The sequence below is a fragment of the Ceratotherium simum genome, chromosome 16 (assembly GCF_057802395.1).
Source record: "Ceratotherium simum simum isolate JZ-2026a chromosome 16, ASM5780239v1, whole genome shotgun sequence".
Classification (NCBI taxonomy): domain Eukaryota; kingdom Metazoa; phylum Chordata; class Mammalia; order Perissodactyla; family Rhinocerotidae; genus Ceratotherium; species Ceratotherium simum.
Genome location: NC_141915.1, coordinates 15,437,170 through 15,457,010, shown reverse-complemented (window position 1 = coordinate 15,457,010; position 19,841 = coordinate 15,437,170). Strand labels below are relative to the sequence as shown.

The 19,841-nt window shown below is 40.8% G+C and overlaps 1 long non-coding RNA gene across 1 annotated transcript; it reads left to right on the top strand.

Moving 5' to 3' along the window:
• Positions 1-3,215: 3,215 nt before the first annotated feature.
• Positions 3,216-18,835, top strand: LOC147914920 (uncharacterized). The gene is made up of 3 exons (XR_015554583.1): positions 3,216-3,310; positions 14,838-14,966; positions 18,408-18,835. It is a non-coding gene; the product is annotated as an uncharacterized LOC147914920 (long non-coding RNA).
• The last annotated feature ends 1,006 nt before the right edge of the window (positions 18,836-19,841 follow it).

Genomic DNA, 19,841 nt, shown 5'->3' with positions numbered 1-19,841 from the left:
AAAATCCCCTTCAATGACCAGAAGACAGGTGTGGCACTACCTTGGCTTTCTCTTCTCCCAGTGATGTCAAGTGGATCCCTGCTTCCTGGTCTCTTCCTGGTTGGGCCACATTTTTATCAGGCACAGTGATCAGGATGGGACACCTCGCCCATGCAGGCTGAATGACTAAGAGGGTGGGAAAGGACTCCCCAGCACATCCCTTTGGCTCTGACAGTCTCGTCTTCCTTGGACAGCCACATCACAGAGATATTTTCCACAAGGAAATTGAATTGTGAGGCTGATGAAAAAGCAGGACAGTCACCCTCGGGAGGAACCCTAAGGCCAGAGGACAGTGCCAGGAGTGCAGAGGAGGGAGAGAGCCCAGGGTGTGGTTTTGTTGATTCATTACCCTGGCCCAGCATGTCCCAATGGGGCCCCCACCAGCTGGAGCTGGAGGTCTGGAGGTGGGAGAGGTACAGGAGACAGACAGGACCTGGTGCTCACTTGGTTTCCCTGCTAAAGAATTCAGGGACCAGGACAGATTCACAGCGTTCACCCTAGATGATCCAGGCCCTTCTCCCTACCCAACCTCGGAGGCAGACTGCCTAAGGAAGACAGGACAAGGGGCCTGGGCAAATCTCCTCTTCCTTTTTTTTTTTTTTTTTTTTTTTTTTTGTGAGTAGATCAGCCCTGTGCTAACATCTGCCAATCCTCTTTTTTTGCCGAGGAAGACTGGCCCTGGGCTAACATCCATGCCCATCTTCCTCCACTTTGTATGGGAGGCCGCCACAGCATGGCTTGCCAAGCAGTGCGTCGGTGCGCTCCCGGGATCCGAACCGGCAAACCCCAGGCTGCCGCAGCAGAGCTTGGGCACTTAACCGCTTGCGCCACCAGGCTAGCCCCTCTCCTCTTCCTGCTTCTCCATTTTCTTGCCCTCTAGAAGCCCAGCCCTGGAGTCCCACTGGAAAACACTGATCTTTTTGTATGTGTGTGTGGTAAAATACACATAACAAAATTTACCATTTTAACCATTTTTAAGTGTACAGTTTTGTGGCATTAAGGACATTCACATTGTTGTGCAACCATCACCACCATCCACCTCCAGAACTTTCATCTTGCAAAACTGAAACTCTGTGCCTATTAAACAATAACTCCTCATTCTCCCCTCCCCCTCAGCTCTTGGAAATCACCATTCTACTTTCTGTTTCTATGAATTTGACTACTCTAGGAATCTCATGTTAGTGGAATCATACAGTATTTGTCCTTCCGTGTCTGACTTATTTCACTTAGCATAATGTCTTCAAGGTTCATTCATGTTGTAGCATGTGTCAGAATTTCCTTCCTTTTTAAGAATATATAATCCCATTATACATATATACCATATTTTGTTTATCCATTCATCTTTTAATGGACACGGGTTAATTCCGCCTTTTGGCTATTGTGAATAATGCTGCTAAAAACACGAGTGTACAAATGTCTCTTCCAGTCCTGCTTTCACTTCTTTTGAGTATTTACCTAGAAGTGGAATTGCTGGATCTTATGGCAATTCTATGTTTAATGTTTTTTTTTGGTGAGGAAGATTAGCCCTGAGCTAACATCTGTTGCCAATCCTCCTCTTTTTGCTGAGGAAGATTGGCCCTGGGCTAACATCTGTGCCCATCTTCCTCTACTGTATATGTGGGATGCCTGCCAGACCATGGCTTGATAAGCAGTGCGTAGGTCTGCGCCTGGGATCTGAACCTGTGAACCCTGGGCCGCTGAAGTGGAGCACCCTGAGCTTAACCACTATGCCACCAGGCTGGCCCCTCTATGTTTAATTTTTTGAGGAATTGCCATATTGTTTTCCACAATGGGTGCATCGTTTTACATTCCCACCAGCAATGCACGAGGGTCCCAATTTCTCCACACCCTTGCCAACACTTGTTACTTCTGTTTTTTTTTTTTAGCAATAACCATCCTAATGGCTGTGGGCACTGATGTTTTTTTTCCCTCTCCTCTCCTGGTCTTTCTCATTATGGCAGTGGTTTAGTTATAATGGAAGACTGTGGGTTGAATTAGGCTAAGTTGGCCTGAGGTGCCAAGGCTGCATTAGGGGACACTGAGCCAGCCTGGGACTGGTACGCAGTACTAGGGGAGATGGATTTCACCACCTTTCAGCCTAGTCTTGAAACAGACTTGACTAATGGTTAATGGTACTGAAGTCAGAGCCAGAGCCTGGATCAAGTCCTCACTCTCCTCTTCCCAGCAATGTGACCTTGAACAAGGCATTAGCCTCTTTAAACCAAGCTTCCTCCTCTAAACAAATGGGATAACATTGAAACCTCCCTTCTAGGGCAGTTCTGAGGATTAAGTGGCAATGTCCAGTACATAGTAGGCACTCAATAAATGTTATCTTTTTTTATTAAGTCTTGCCAAGAAGGGTTATAGCTTTAGGCCCACCCAAATGGCACCAAGTCCCCTACTGTGGTCTGAATGTTTGTCTCTCCCCAAAATTCATATGTTGAATCCTAACCCCCAAGGTTAGGAGGTATTAGGTGTTAGGAGGTAGGGCCTTTGGGAGGTGATTAGGTCATGAGGGTGGAGCCCTCATGAAGGAGATTAGTGCTCTTATAAAAGAGATTCCAAAGCAATCCCTCGCCCTTTCCACCATGTGAGGTTACATTGCGAAGATGGCCATCTGTGAACCAGGAAACAGGCTCTCACCAGACACTGAATCTGCTGGCACCTTAATCTTGGCCTTCCTAACCTCCAAAACCATGAAAAATCAATTCCTATTGTTTAAGTCACCCAGTCTATGGTATTTTGTTATAGCAACCCAAGCTGACTATGACAGACTCCTTTCCATATTTGGTCCACAAATCTTCATGGAATGCCTGCTATGCACCAAGCACCATGCTAGGCAACAGAGGATACAGTGATAACCAAAACAGACAAGGGGCAGCTCTCATGGAGCATATAATCCAGTGAGGGAGAAAGACTTTAGTTGAATAATCATGTTAAATGAACAGATGATTACAAAATAAAATAAGTGCTATTGTGGCAGAGATTCTAGTAGTCCCTCAATGTCCATTCTCCCCTTCTTTGTGAGTAATAGAACTTTCCATTTCCAGATGGTTACCTAGAATAAAGACTACATTTACCAGCCTTCTTGCAACTAGATGTGGTCATGTGGTAAACTCTGGCCAATGGGATGTAAGCAGAAGTGGTATGTACAACTTCCAGAAAATATCGTTAAAGGGAGGAAGCTTGCCCTTTCCCCCTCTTTCTTCTTCCTGCTTGTGGGGATGTGGACATGATAGCTGGAGCTCCCACTGCTGTCTTGGACCATGCGGTAAGCTTGGGAATGAAAGCCATGTGTAGCAGAACAACAAGATAGAAGAAGCCTGGGTCCTAGGTACCATGGAGCCCAGGACTTCTGAATGTGAGAGAGAAATGAGCTTTAGTTTTGTGTAAGCCACTGTTATTTGGAGTTTTTCTGTGATTTTTCAGCTATAACAGGAAGATATGTGGTTCTATAAGCATATATTACATGAAATCTGACCCATACTGGAGGGCTTCTCTGAGGAAGTGATGCTTGGATTAAGTTAGCCAAGAATAGAGTGGGATGGAAAAGGTTTTCAAACAAAGGGAAAATCTCATGCAAAGGCCCTGAAGTGGAAAGGAGCTTGGCATGTTGAAAAGAAGAGAAGGAAGGGCCGAGTGGCTGGGACAGAAAAAGCAAGGAGGGAAGTAGCACAAAATGAGGTTGGAAAGATGACCACATAGGGCCTCATAAGCCTGTTAAGGCTTTTAGTCTTTATCCCAAGGGTAACCGGGAGCCATTGAAGGGGTTTCAGTGAGGGGTTATGGGATTAGACTTGCTATCCCTGTGGCTATTCCCATCCACCTGGAGCAGAGTTACCATCCCCCAACCCCAGAATATCCTTGAGGCCGGGACTACATACTGTTTATCTGTGGATAAATTTGGTGTTTTTTTGTTTTTTACTATTTTTTTGTTGTGCTAAAATATATAGCATAAAATTTGCCATTTTAACTATTTTTAAGTGCGCGATTCGGTGGCTTTAATTATATTCACAATGTTGTGCAACCATTACCAATATTTCCAATTTTTTGTGTGGATGAACTTTGTACTTACTAATCATTTAACAACTGTGTGTTGGATTGAACTGTGTCATTGCAGCACTCATTGTGTGTGAGTTCCTAGAAAGTGGGCTGTGGGCTGTGAGGAGGAGTTGACCAAGTCGGAGACAGCTGAGGCCAGCCTGAGGAATGTCACACCCGGGCCAGCAATCTGTCAGTTGTCACCAGACAGGTCACTTTGTGTGCTTTACTTAAGAGGAAAAACTTATCCTCTGAACTGCAACCAGCGTAGAGACCAGAGTTAACTGATGTTTGATCTCTTCCAAGATCTTAGAAAAACATTCTGACCTAGTTGATCTACCAGAGAATGCCAGAGACTCAAAGAACTAATTTTGTCTGTTTCTCAACCTGGGACAAACAGTTCTCTGGATGTACACAGTGGTGTGCCCAGGACACATGAAGCCCCAGGATAGATATGGGGCATCTTCCTGGAGCATTCATTTGACTTGATGGGAAATAATTTGCATGCTTTTATTTTTAAAAAAATATACATGTATTATGAGACAGAAAGTAACTTGATGAAGTTTAGGAGTAACATATGAAGCTTTGAAGAAATTGTACTTGCTGCTTTGGGCCTTACTCTCAGATTTCCAGGAATATTTGTCCCTTTCCCCTGCTGGTGATGGTATTTTGATATAACATAGTGATTATGACTCTCAAGCCGAACAGCCCAGAGTCACCTCTTGCTCTGACATTTCTTAGCTGTGTTATCTTGGGCAAATTATGTCTGCTGGCTGTCTCAGTTTCCTAATCTGTAAAACAAGAAAAATAACTACCTAATTCATAGAGTTAGTTATATAGCAAATGTTTATACAATGCTTAGATGTACCAGGTATTCACCAAGACTTATTGTTATTGGTAGTAGCAGTAGTATCAGATGGAAATGTTTCAGACCTTTGGCTCTCTTTTCAAAGTTTTTAAACTTGTAATACTAGCAGTATTATCTGCTGATTGTAAAATATTCAAACACCATGGAAGTAAATATGGGAAATCATAAAAGTTCCTGCTCCCCTTAAATTCCAGTGACTAACCCAGAGGTAAACACAAATGACTATTAAGTATGTATCCTTCCTTCCAAACATTTAAAAAAAAAGTCAACAATCACTTATTGACCACCAACCATGTACTTTGTACCATTGTTACATTTTCAACCTCATTCTTCTGTTGTGCTTTAGGGTATTTTGGCTGTGGTGGTGATCGTAGGCTTCTTCTAGAAACTTGTGACGGGTGGCATCTCTGAGAATGAATGGAAAAGATTGTACTCCAGACCGAAGCTGTAAGCAGTAGCCACTCTGTCCACAACCTCCATCTGGGAAAAATCTCTTAGACAAAGGATCTTTTATGGAGAATGTTATCCGATGAGTCTTTGAGAGACTGGGGAGCCTCAGGAAAAATGGCCTTAACATATTTCTTTTGTTCTGCTTGACTTCCGGCTTCCATCTTGATTTCGTGATTCCATGCTTAATGTGTAAAAGGAGGATGGTTGAAGGTTGAAGGCTGATTGAAGTTGCTTCTTTGACTTCATTTGTCAGTGTTCCTCTCTTCCTCCCCCTCCCTCTCTACTCATTGAGAAGGCAAAGTAGAGAGGACCTCAAGACTCCCTTCAGCATCACTTCCTCCAGGCAGCCTTCTGATGTCCTTCACCCAGTGTGAATTATGTGGCCCTCCACCTACTTCCACAGTATCCTCTAAACTTTGTTGTGGCTCCCACTGCACTGCATTGTGATGTTAGTTTAGTTGTCTATGTTCTTCACTAAATCACATCTTCTTCAGGACAGAAAATGTGCCTGTTTTCTCATTATACCTAGGACCAAGCACATGGCACATGACATTTACTAAATAAAAATATATTGAATAGGTGGTAGGAGTTGTCATTTGTTTACAAAGATGGTTGTAATAATTTTTTCCCATCCCTATATGTGAGTACATTTGCAGCATGACTTTGAACCTCCCATCAAAGGGCGGGGATTATTCCTTCACTCCTTGAATCTGGGTTTGGCCAATGGGACATTAGCAAATGTGACCCAAGCAGAGGGAGCCTTCGCAAAAGGGCTGACCCCCTTTTGGCTGTGGCTGTCACCCTGAGACCAAGATAAGAACTAGCCTGAGCTAGCTCAATAGAGAGGCCATATGCAGGAGGACTAAAGACTCTCAGCCAGCAGCCTGCCTATGTCCAACTGGCCAATTGCCAGACATGTGAGTGAGGCCATCTTAGACCATCCAGCCACAGTTAAGACCCCAGATGAATACAGACAGGTAAAAGACTCCAGGTAAGACCAGCAGAAGAACCACCCAGGTGACAGAAGCCCGAATTGCTGACCCATAGAATCAAGACCAAGCCAGTAAGGGTAGGGGTGTTTTACAATGCAGCAATAGATAACTGACGTGGATGCTACTTTATAAGTGACAGTTCCTTCATGCAGTTTCTCTTCCTTCCTTTCCTTTAGTGGCCATCTCTTGTGTGGTTTTTTTTGAGGAAGATTGGCTCTGTACTAACATCTGTTGCCAATCTTCCTCTTTTTTTCTTTTTTTATCCCCAAAGTCCCAGTGCATAGTTGTGTATCACAGTTGTAGAGTTATAGCTCTTCTATGTGGGACACCACCTCAGCGTGGCTTGATGAGCAGTGAGGATGTCCGCACCCGGGATCCAAACCAGCGAACCCCCAGCCACCGAAGTGGAACGTGCCAACTTAACCACTACGCCACCGGCCAGACCTGGCCATCTCTTGTTTTTGCCTGTCTAGACTTTATTCACCGTCTTCTTGTAGTAGCAAATAGATATTTTCAGTAGGAAAAATTCTTAGAAATGAAAATTCTGAATCAAAGAGTAGTAGACAGTATGATTTTTTTTTCCAGCTTAAAATTTTGATAGGCTTGATAGTGGTAATATTTTCACAGATGTATATAACTGTCAAAACTTATAAAATTTTATACTTTAAATATATACATCTTATCATATGTCAATTATACCTCAGTAAAACTGTTAAAAATTTGATAGGGAAAATAAATATAACCTTGGATTTTCTTTTTTTTTTATAATTTTATTTATTTATTCTTTTCCCCCAACTATCTTTTGCCCCGTACATAGTTGTATGTCATAGCTGCACATCCTTCTCGTTGCTGTATGTGGGATGCGGCCTCAAAATGGCCGGAGAAGCGGTGCGTCGGTGCGCGCCCAGGATCCGAACCGGGTCGCCAGCAGCAGAGCACGCGCACTTAACCACTAAGCCACGGGGCTGGCCCGACCTTGGATTTTCCTAATTCAGGGGCAGTGGTGTGCTGGAATTGACTTGTCCAGCTTGTGAGAGCTGGTGGTTAAATTTTGAGCTAGCCAGTTGTTAAAAGCAGTCATCATTGCGCCGGCCCTGTGGCTTAGTGGTTAAGTGCGTGCGCTCCGCTGCTGGCGGCCCGGTTCGGATCCCGGGTGCGCACCAACGTACTGCTTCTCCGGCCATGCTGAGGCTGCGTCCCACATACAGCAGCTGGAAGGATGTGCAACTATGACATACAACTATCTACTGGGGCTTTGGGGGAAAAAATAAATAAATAAATAAAATTATAAAAAAGCAGTCATCATTAAAGAGTTATTTAGGGGGCCGACCCAGTGGCGCAAGCGGTTAAGTGCACGTGCTTTGCTGTCCTGGGCGCACGCCGACGCACTGCGTGTCAAGCCATGCTGTGACGGCGTCCCATATAAAGTGGAGGAAGATGGGCATGGATGTTAGCTCAGGGCCAGTCTTCCTCAGCAAAAAGAGGAGGATAGGCATTGGATGTTAGCTCAGGGCTGATCTTCCTCACAAGAAAAAAAAAGTAATTTATACACAATTATGATTAAATTAATTATTTATATTATTATTAATTATATTACTTAAAAAGTAATAAATACTCAAAATATTAAACATAGTACACAATCTGCAATTGGTTGAATCCACCAATGCAGAACCCACAGATACGGTGGGCCAACTAAGGGACTTGAGTGTCCACAGATGTTGGTATCCACAGGGATCCTGGAACAAATCCCCTGTAGATACCGAGGGATGCCTGTGTATATAAAACTAATAATACATCATAATCAAATAGGAATGTAAAGATGATTTGACATCAGACAACCTAGCAAGGTAATTCATTAACAAACATGAGATTATCGAAATAAATGCAGAAAATAATTTGATAAACTTCAATACCTATTTATCATGCGAATTCCTAGAAAACTTAGAACTTCCATAATTTTGATAATCTATCAAAAATCCATTATGTACAAACATAATATTTAGAGAAACGTTAGATAACTTTCCCTTTAAGTTCAGGAATAAGACAAGGACACCTACTAATGCCATTAGTGTTCAACATTTATGTCATGGCCAAGAGAAGAGGGCAAATTTAAAAGTTAGAAGTACAGGATTAGAAGGCGAGGTAGACAGAATAATAGCTCCCAAAGATGTCCACATACTAATTTCCAGAATTTGTGAATATGTTACCTTTCCTGGCAAAAGAAACTTTGCAGACATGATTAATTCGAGGATTTTGAGATAGGAGATTATCCTGGATTATGTGGGTGGGCCAATGTAATTACAAGGGTACTTATAAGAGAAAGAGGGAAAAAGGAGGGTCAGAGTCATAGTGATGCCATGTGAGAAATACTCGACTAGCCATTGCTGATTTTGAAGATGGAAGGAGGTCACCAGCTAAGGAATGCGGGCAACCTCTAGAAGGGGGAAAAGGCAAGAAAATGGATTCTCCCCTAGAGCCTCCAAAAAAGAATGTAGGCCTGCTGGCCCTTTGATTTTAGCCCAGTGAGATTCATTTTGGATTCCTGACCAATTGTAATAAGATAATAAATTTGCATTGCTTTAAGCCACTAAATTTGTGGTAATTTGTTACAGCAGCAATAGTAATTTAATACAGAAGGGAAGAAACAAAATTATCATTATTTATAGATGACATAATTATCTATATATAAACCCCATCAGAATCAACAAATTCTTATAGATAAATAGAATTTAGCATGAGGTCAGATAGAAGATCAACATATGAAACTCAGTAAAAACAAACAGATGAATGGATAAACAAAATGTGACGTATAAATACAATGGAATATTATTTAGCCTTAAAAAGGAGTGAAGTTCTGAGACATGCTACAACATGAATGAATCTTGAAAACATTGTGCAAAGTGAAATAAGCCACATAAAAAGACAAATATTGTGTGATTTCACGTATATGAAGTATCTAGAATAGGCAAATTCACAGAGACAGAAAGTAGAATGGTGGTTACCAGGAGCTAGGGGCAGAAGGGGGAATAGGGAGTTGTTTGGGATGATGAAATAGGTTCTAGAAAGGGATAGTGTTGATGGTTGTCCAACATTGTGAATGTACTTAATGCTACTGAATTGTACACTTAAAATGGTTAAAATGGTAAATTTCATGTTATGTATATTTTACAATTTAAAAAATAGGGGGGCTGGCCCCATGGCATAGCGGTTAACTGTGCGCGCTCCGCTGCTGGCGGCCCGGGTCCAGGTCCCAGGCATGCACCGACGCACCGCTTGTCAGGCCATGCTGTGGTGGCGTCCCACATAAGGTGGAGGAAGATGGGCACAGATGTTGGCCCAGGGCCAGTCTTCGTCAGCAAAAAGAGGAGGATTGGCATGGATGTTAGCTCAGGGCTGACCGTCCTCACAAAAAAAAGAAAAAGGAAAAAACTTCAATAATGAATGTCTGGTTAATCATGTCAATTGAACCTAAATGTTTGTTTGGTCCCTTGTGTTACTCTATTAAAATCACAGTAAAGGACTAAAAATATGGTGAGCCCACAGGTCAAAGAACAGTAGCAGAGAAAACATATAAATGATGTCAACCACATTTTGGAAGATGGAAAGAGGATGGGTTAGTGAGAACTGATTTAGGTTTCAGCTGTCTCTTTTCTGCTAAGTCCTCCAGAGAAATAAGGCCACAAGAAGGAAGAAGCAGCAGATTCACTTTGAAGAATGGCTGTAGAAAGCCTCAGAAGTCGGAAGCATTAACTACCTCTCAAGATGGGAGTGGAATTTAGCGCTAAACAGAGGAGCATTAGCTGGCAGCTTGTGGAAGAAGTAGTTCCCCCTCCCAGCCTGCAAAAGCAGGTAACCTCTTCTCCTAGCAAAAGACGGCACGTTCACTACCTAGAAAGATTGAAGAGGCTCTGGACTAGGCCCATCAGGCATGGCTGAGAGGAGGACTTAGGTACTTTACTCAAAAGAGGAAAATAGAGTGGAAGTCTGCATACTCAACACCCAACCTCCTTTCCTCTCTTGGATTCAGGAATGCTGACTGCCAGGATTATTACTACTTCCCACCAACCTCCACTCTGGAATTTGAGGGTTTATTTCCGGAGAAACTGACTGCATGAGAGAAAAGTTCTACGAATACTGATATGTGTGGGTCATTCAACCAAACGGCTGGGTCCCTCACCCACGGTGAGGCTACCAGATGACAAGCCTTACCCATGCAGAGGTTCTAATTACCTCTTCTCTGCCTCACTCTTAGAAATAAATGAATAGCTAAGGATCAGACATTTGATGGAGCTCAGGTGAAATAGAGACAATGCAGAAAAGATAACTAAAAAACACCAAAAAACAAAAACAAACCAACTATGATCAATATTCCCAGAGTGCTCAGAGAAGCATCACATTTATGAAATAAGAACAAGATACTTTTTAAAAGGAACATTCAGCAAGTAAGAAGTACCTCTTTGAAATTAAAAATATGTAAACATAAAAAGTTGGAAGATAAGGCTAAGGAAATCTCCTAAGATGTGGAATGAGAGAGAGAGAGAGGAGAAGGGAAAAAGGATTGTTTGTTTAGAGGGTCCAACTACTAAATAATAGTAGTTTCAGGAAATAAGAGAAAAATAATTGGGAGGAACGTATTAAAGCTCAAGATAATTTCCCAGAATTAAAGGATGAGTTTTCAAATGGAAAGGACCTACCAATTGCCCAGCATGATTGTTGAGGAAAGACTCACACCAAACCAGTCTTCATGAAATTTCAGAACACTGGAGACAATAGAAATCTTATGAGAAATAAGACAGGTCACATATAGAGTCAGGAATCAGAATGACACTGGATTTCTCATCATAAATGTTGGCAGCTAGAAGATAATGGAGAAATGCCTTCAAAATTCTGAGGAAAAAATGATTTTCAACCCAAAAGTCTAGTCAAACCATAATTCAAATGTGAAGGGATAATAAATACATATTTGAACAAGCACAGTTTCAAAAATTTATTTCTCATGCAAGTAAATTTCTCAGTAAGCTCCACGAGGATGATCTCCACCACAAGGAGGATAACATGGGTCCGTGAAATAGGGACTCCAACATAAATTAGAGATCAAGGGTGGACATGTGAGGAAGTCCAGGATAATAGTTCTTCAGCAGGTCTTAGGAGTAACTGATCTATATTGGAGCAGGAGGATGGAAAGCTTCAGAGGCAACGTTACCAAGATAGCTGTGTTTGACTACATTGAGAGCAGTTTTAGTTATTCTGCAGACTTTGAGCATGTGATAGGACATAGAAAACCAACCAACAAACCAACCAAGGTCATTTTTAATGCCATGGAAAACAGAAAGTTGTAACAAAAAGGACATATATTCATGGCATACTATAAGGCTTAGCTATGAACAGTATCACATTGTTATAAGTTAAGCACTGAGTATCGATTTTTAAAAATTGTAATAAAACTATATTGGGAGAATGAAGAAGGATGTGCATGTGAATGTGTATATGTATCTCTATGTCTGCTGTAAAATAGAGCAAAATCCTATTTCTGTAGTAAGGAGTCATTAGATAATATCTAAAATAAGAACATTTAAAAATGGCAATGTCTTGTTTAGAGATATGGAGAGAAATACCAGATGAAAGAGCTAAGAGGGGGCAAGTGGTGGCTTCTGGGGAGTGGGGCTTGAGGTTGGGGAGGGATAGAGCAAGGGGCTGTTGAACTTTATTATAAACCTTATAGTTCTAGGCCGGCCCCGTGGCTTGGTGGTTAAGTGCGCGCGCTCCGATGCTGGCGGCCCGGGTTCGGATCCCGGGCGCACACCGAGGCACCACTTCTCCGTCCATCCTGAGGCTGAGTCCCACATACAGCAACTAGAAGGATGTGCAGCTATGACATACGACTATCTACTGGGGCTTTGGGGGAAAAAATAAATAAATAAAAAAAATCTTTAAAAAAAAAAAACCTTATAGTTCTATTTTATTTTAAAATTTACGTGCTTATATTACTTTAAAAAGTCAATTATCCCAAAATTTATCTATAAATTAAGTGCAATTCCAACCAAAATGCCATCAGGAATTTTTTGAGAAATTGGACAAACTTATTCTTGTTAGAACAACTAAATTAATTTTGGAAACAAAGAACAAGAGAGGACTAGCTCAATCAGATTTTATGATATAATATGAAGCCATAGTCATAAAACCAGAATAGTGATGCTACAGGAATAGATACATAAACCAGAGGAACAGAATAGAGAGCTCAGGAATAGATCCATACCTCTATGGGAATTTGGTATAAGATGAAGATGACACCACAAGTCAATATGGAAAGGACGAATTATTTAGTAGATGATGTCAGGAAAACTGTCTCACTATTTGGAGAAAGATAAAGTATGATTCCTATCACCTACTGTACACTAATTTGAACTCCAGAGGAATTAAATATCTGTATGTGAGAGATAAAAGAACACAAAAAAGACAGAAACCCACTAGAAAAATGGGCAAAGTCTATCAACAGGTAGTTCACAGAAGGGGAAATACAAATGACTCATGGGAATAAGAAGAGATGTTCAAACTCACTGATACTCAATGAATTGCAAATTAAAACAATGAGATACCATTTTATACCTATAAGGGGCAAAAATTAGAGAGTTAGAAAATAGCAAGTGATGGTGAGCCTTAGAGAAATGAAAATCCTTTTGTGTTGTTATAGGAGTGCAAACTGGCACAGATGTTCTGGAAATAAATCTGGCACAATTGGGGGCATCAAGGATGCAAACACCCAAAACCCAGGAATCCCAAACTGGGGTATGTACTCCAGAGAGTTCTCAGATCCATAAGGGATCATATATAAGGATTTCACTGCAGCTTTGCTGTGGAAATGAGGAGTTAGGAGCATCCGAGGTGTCCGTCACTAGTGGAATATTTGGGTGCATCCTGTGTAATGTTTCTCAGCAGTAGGACCTATGAGCTAGCTGTATATGCAGCAGCGTGAGTAGGTCATAATAAAAGAGTGTTGAATAAAGAAATGAAAGAAACAGAAAAAGATCCTTAGACCAACACTATCTACGTAAATTTGAAACAAATGCACGAAACAGAAGTATGTATTTTACAAGAATACATACATATCCAAAGGCGCAATTCAAACATATAACAGTGTGTGTTCATGCAGGAGAGGAAGGAGAATGGAGACCAAGAATAAGAGACAGGTTAAAATAAGCGAAGGGCCTTACACAGACCATGTGCACTATAATCTGAGGAAACTGATGAACTCAACTCTCAGCATGTAAGGCATCCCCACACCCCATTTTTTTTCAGCAAAATTCTCAATGGAATTTCTTGAGGACTTTGCAACATAATTCTAAAGTTTTTCTGGAAGAATAAATAATGAAGAAAAGATCAGAAAACTTTGAAAAAGAAGAGCATCTAGGGATGACTTGGCCTACCAGATAATAGAAGGTATAAATAATGCAGCAGTCACTGGAACAGTATGTTACTGGCACAGGAATTGACAGAAGAATCAATAGAACAGAAAAGAAAGGGCAAAAATAGACCCAAGAACGTAGCAAAAAATTACTAGATGGTAGGAGTGGCATTTCAATGAGTGAGAGAAATGCTGGATTTTATAACAAATGATATTGGAAAAATTGACTAATGGTTTTTGGGAGAAGTTAGAAAATATATACAGCAATAATTAAGACCTCTGGAAGTAGATAAACTTGGAGTTTGAATGCCGGTATTGTTGCTGATTAGCTGTGTAATTGCAGGCAAGATACTTAACCTCCCTAAGCCTCATTTCTCCCCTATTTAAAAACAAGGTAATAAAAGTGACTACTTCATATGATTGTGAGGGTTAAAAGAGATAATGGGTGTTAAAAAATAAAAACATGGTGCCTATCACACAAAATGTGCCTCATAAATGTTAGCTAGTGTTATTTCTACCCTATACCACATGCGAAGTAATGTACAAAACGAAACCATAAACGTTCCAGAAAGAAAATAAATGCATATTATTATAATCTTGGGGAGCAGAAGGACTTTCTAAATATGACCCTAAGGGTAGAAAACATGAAGGAAAAGATAAAAGTTCTGACTACAAAAAAACACACAAAACTTCCTTATGCCAAATCCCACCACATACAAAGTTAAAATACAAATAGCAAACTGGGGAAAATATTTGCAATATATGTAATAGACAAACAGTTAACAGTCTCTTACTAATCAACAAGGAAAAGATGGATACAGCAATAGAAAATGCACGAAGAACATTAACAAATAAACGAACAAGCAAAAAAGAGATTACAAATACATAAATAGAGGGGAAAATCTTCAGCCTCCCTAATAAAGATGCAAATTAAAATGGAATCCCATTTTTCATATATCAAATTAGCACAATAGGTTTTTATGGTAATATTCCCTTTTACTAAGCATATTTTTGAATGCTTGTCCCATACACCTCCTATTTTCAGGTAATCCACTCCCGTTGGCAGCCCTTGATCAACAAGCCACCTGATGGGCAGGACCAGAAAATGTGAAAGACTGAAGCTGATTGGTCAAGAGATGGACACCTTACTTGAAGGGAGCCAATGCACCAACAGGTCAGCTATTTGCGGTTTTTGTGGCCAAGTTGGGAAAGATGAGCTTGACCTAACATATTCCTCTCTCAGGAAATAATATGCCTTGTCCAATCCAAGGTGGCCAATTGAATGGAAACGCCAAGAAGAATCAAGGCTGGGGCAGGATGTTTGCAGGCCTGTGCAAACCAGAGTCAGGAAGAAATAAGACCCAGAGGAAGACAGTTGTGAGAGAACCAGAAGAAAACTGAGCAGTTGCACCTACAGCAGCAGATAAACCATCACAGAGAGATAGAGAGGGTTGCTGGTCCCAGAATGACTGGCTCCTGCCCTCCATGAGGCTCCTGGTTTGTTTTTGTTTTTCTCCGATTTCTTTATCTTTATACTAAACCTTCATTTCACTTGCACTATTTCCAGCAGGTTTCTTTTTCTTAGAACCAAAAGAGCTCCGACTAGAACGCAACATTGGTGAGACAGAGGCAAAATGGTTGCTTTCATACATGTGGAGGCCAGTATCAGAACCTTAAAAAGCAGATCCAGTAATTGTACATCTTTTTCTTGATCCTCAGGATAAAATCATAGAACTGGATGGAACATAACACTTTACTGAGTGTTCACTATGTGTACTGAGTGCTTTACATATCAAATCATTTTATCCTCACAACAACCTGAGATTAAAAATTCCTATGATTATTCTATAGATGAAGACAGTGAGGCACTGAGAAACATGGCAGAGACAGCATTGCTCATCCAATATTCTACCTGCTCCCCCACATTTCCCAGCCTCTTGCCCTTGGGTGGGGCCAGAAGTGCTGGCAGAGTAAAGCCTGTGTGTGCTTCTCCAGCTCTTCTCTTCCCCTGCATGGTGCCCAGAAGGGCAGTGTCCACATGGGGTGATGGATAGAGTGGAAGAGCCTCTATCAACCTGGTATTTTGAGTGTCTCTTGGAGCAGAGCCCCGGCTTTCTCCACCGGCTTACATTCCATATTGGATATACACTGTAAATAAGACATAAATCTTTATTTGTTGTGCTACCAAGATTTCAGTGTTTGTTTTGTTGTTTTGTTTTAACAGCAACATGACCTGGCTACTCTAACATATCCAAGAGGGTCTGGGTAACTTACCCAAGGGGACACAGCCAGTACACTGCAGAGCCAGGATTTGAACCCAGGTCCACCTGTGTTCTTTTTAAAACATTGTGGTAAAATATACTTAACATAATATTTACCATTTAAACCATTGTTAAGTGTATAATTTAGTGCATTAAGTTCATTCAGAATGTTGTGTGACCATCCCCACTTTCCATTTTCAGAATTTTTTCATCCTCTGTATCCATTAAAAAATAACTCCCCATTCCACCCCTGGTGACCACCATTCTACTTTCTGTCTCTATAAATTTGCCTATTCCAGGTACTTCATATGAGTGGAATCATACAATATTTGTCCTTCTGTGTGTGGCTTATTTCACTTAGCATAACGTTTTCAAGACTCAGACACTTTGTAGCATATGTCAGAATTTCATTCCGTTTTATGGTTGAATGATATTCCGTTATTTGTATATACCACATTTTGTTTAGCCATTCATCTGTTGATGGATATTTGGGCTGTTTCCACCTTTTGGCTATTGTGAATGATGCTGCTATGTCTGTTTGAATTCCTGCCTGCTTTCACTTCTTTTGGGTATATACCTAGGGGTGGAATTTCTGGATCATATACTAATTCTATGTTTAATTTTCTGGGGAATTGCCAAACTCTGTTTTTTTCCTCCTTTCTTTTTCTAATAAAGTCATGTTTGTTATGGAATAATTTACATACGTTAAAATTCACTTTTTAGTGTACAGTTCTATGAGTTTTGTCCAACACGTGCAGTCACATAACTACCATCACAATCAAGATATACAACAGTTCCATCACCCCAAAAAGTCCCCTTGTGCTCCTTTGTAGTCCATCCCAAACCATTACCCCTAGCTCCTGGCAACCATTGATCCGATTTCTGTCCCTATAGTTTCTACTTTTCCAGAACGTCATACAAATGGAATCGTTGGAGCCTGGCTTCTTTCACTCAGCACAATTTATTTGAGATTCATCCATGTCAATGTATCAATAACTTGCTCATTTTTATTGCTGAATAGCATTTCATTGTATGGCTGTGCCACGTGTATTTATCAGTTCAGTTGATGGACATTTGGTTTGTTTTCAGTTTGGGGCAATTATGAATAATGCTGCTATAGGCATTTGCATACAGGTCTTTATGCAGACATGTTTTTATTTCTCTGAGTCAATACCTAGGAGTGGGATTTCTGGGTCATATGGTAAACCGGTGTTTATTTTAAACTGCCTACCTGTTTTCCAAAGAAGCTGTACCATTTTTGTTTTTCCACCAGCATGCATGAGAGTTTTAGTTGTTCTGTATCCTCTATAAAATTTGGTTTGCCAATTTGTTTATGTTCATTTTAGCCATTCTAAAAAGTGTGTGATATGGTATCTCAATATGGTTTTAAATTTTCATATCCCTAATGGCTAATGACGTTGAACTTTTTTCTATGTGCTTACTTGCCATCTTTTTTTGTGTGTGTGTGTGAGGAAGATCGGCCCTGAGCTAACATCTGCCAATCCTCCTCTTTTTGCTGAGGAAGACTGGCCCTGGGCTAACATCCATGCCCATCTTCCTCCACTTTATATGGGATACGGCCACAGCATGGCTTGACAAGCGGTGTGTCAGTGCGTGCCCGGGATCTGAACCGGCGAACCCCAGGCCGCCACAGCGGAACGTGGGCACTTAACTGCTTGCGCCACCAGGCTGGCCCCTGCCATCTTTTTCTCTTACCTGGTGAAGCATCTGTTCAAATCTTTTGCCCATTTTTGAATTGAGTTGTTTTCATATTATTGAGTGCGAGAGTTCTTTATATATTCTGGATACAAATCTTTTATCAGATGTGTGTTTTGCAAATATTTTCTTCCAATCTGTGTCTTGCCTCTTCATTTTCTTAACAATGTCTCTTGAAGAGCAGAAGTTTTCATTTCAATAAGTCTAATTTATCAATTTTTTCTTTTATAGTTCATGCTTTTTGTGTCTTATCTATGAAAATTTTGCCTAACTTTTAGTCACAAATATTTTCTCCTATATTTTATTCTAGAAGGTTTATAGTTTTAGGTTTAAATTTAGTCTCTGATTCATTTCATTTTTGTTTATGGATCAAGGCTCTTTTTTTGCGTACTGATGTCCAATTGGCTCAGCACCATTTGTTGAAACCAACCTGTTTTTAACTTAACCGCCATATTATATTGTATATAATAGCTCTTTCTCTCATTTGTTCCAAAGTCTAGTGAGGCTTGGGGATATACAGGTGACACACTTGTACTATTCTTTATAGTTTACAAAGTATTTTTGATTATGTAATGTCACTCGACCCACGATCAACCCTGTGAGGTAGGAATAAAAATATTGTTACTCCCACTTTACAGATGAACAGACCCAGAGAAGCTAAGTGCTTGGCCAAGATGACAAAGCGTTTGGTGAGAGCATCTGGACTCAAACCCAAGTCTCCTGCCAATCAGTGCTATTTTCAATACACAGTGATAAACATTTGGGCTGCCTTTTCCAAGATCCAAGTTATTCCCATAAATCTGCCCAGCAAAAGTCAATACTCACTAGTAAATTTTGAGCTTAGTAGTCCTTGAAAACTGGAAAGGCTAAGAGATTTGGTGCAGTGGGACCTGAGAAGAGGGTCATTTGGACTACCCATGAGAAGTGGGCACATGTCTCAACCCTGCTATGTGAACTGGCCAAGGTCATGCAAACTTCGTTCTATAAAAATGTAATCAGAAATCTTTTCTTCAGAATATTCCTGAGCTTCAACAAGAAAAAAATCTGTTACCAAATAGTCCAACTATCAAAGCAATAAACTGATTTGGTTTATGTTTTTGGTCATTTCTTCAGCCCACTAGCCACCTCCCTTTCTCTGGGGAGCACACCCACATATCACATCATTGGAGTGGGCTCTTGGGAGCCATTTTGCCACCACCCGGCTCCGCCTCCCTGGCCATGGCTGTTTGGACTAGAGGTGGACATGTCAGCTGGGTTAATGATTAGATTGTATCTTTGAGGAATTTAGGACTGGACTGAGAAATAGATCAGTAGTCTGCAGTTGGCTGGAATATTAACATATGAACTGGGAGCTACACAGCAGCCATATTCTGCCTGTCAAGTGGATCAGAGGAGAACTAAAAGCAGATATGCAGAGAGAAAAGAAATGAAGCAGGGAGGGAGAAGTAGGGACTCAAGATTGCTTTACTGCTCCAAGTTCCAGACCCTATCAGTTGCCTCACTATATACCTGTCCTTTGGTGCTATGAAAGCACCTCTCTATCCTTTAAAAATTGCCCCTTCTTTCTTAAGCTAGCTCAAATGGGCTTCTGTTGCTTACAATCAAAGAGTCCTAACTAATATAATAGAGGTAAATTGAGTTATCATGGAGTAGAGAGAGGTGGCCTTGAACTGGCTTATGAGGATTCAGAAAGAGAGCTGACTTTTTAGGCAATGAGTGCTATGACCGGAGGACAGAATTTTCCCCTCTTTTATTCTTTATAAAATAAATCGCATGAAAAGTTAAGGCCAGCTGAGTGAACATAAGCTTGTACAATGAGAACAAGGGAAACTACTATTTATGTTAAAGTGTCATTGGTTTCCCACTAGGAAGGAGCAAGGAGGAGAAGTGAGAAAAGAAACTGGAGTGGAAGGGAAGCCAGTGGAGGAATAAGGGAAAAAGCCCAACATAGTGTGTAAATATATTTTTATTTTTATATATTTACATTTAGAGACTCCTTTACCTTTGGATGAAGAATGCTGATCAACTGCCTGGGATTATTTTGTAAATTAGATACTCTCCGTGAAATTAGC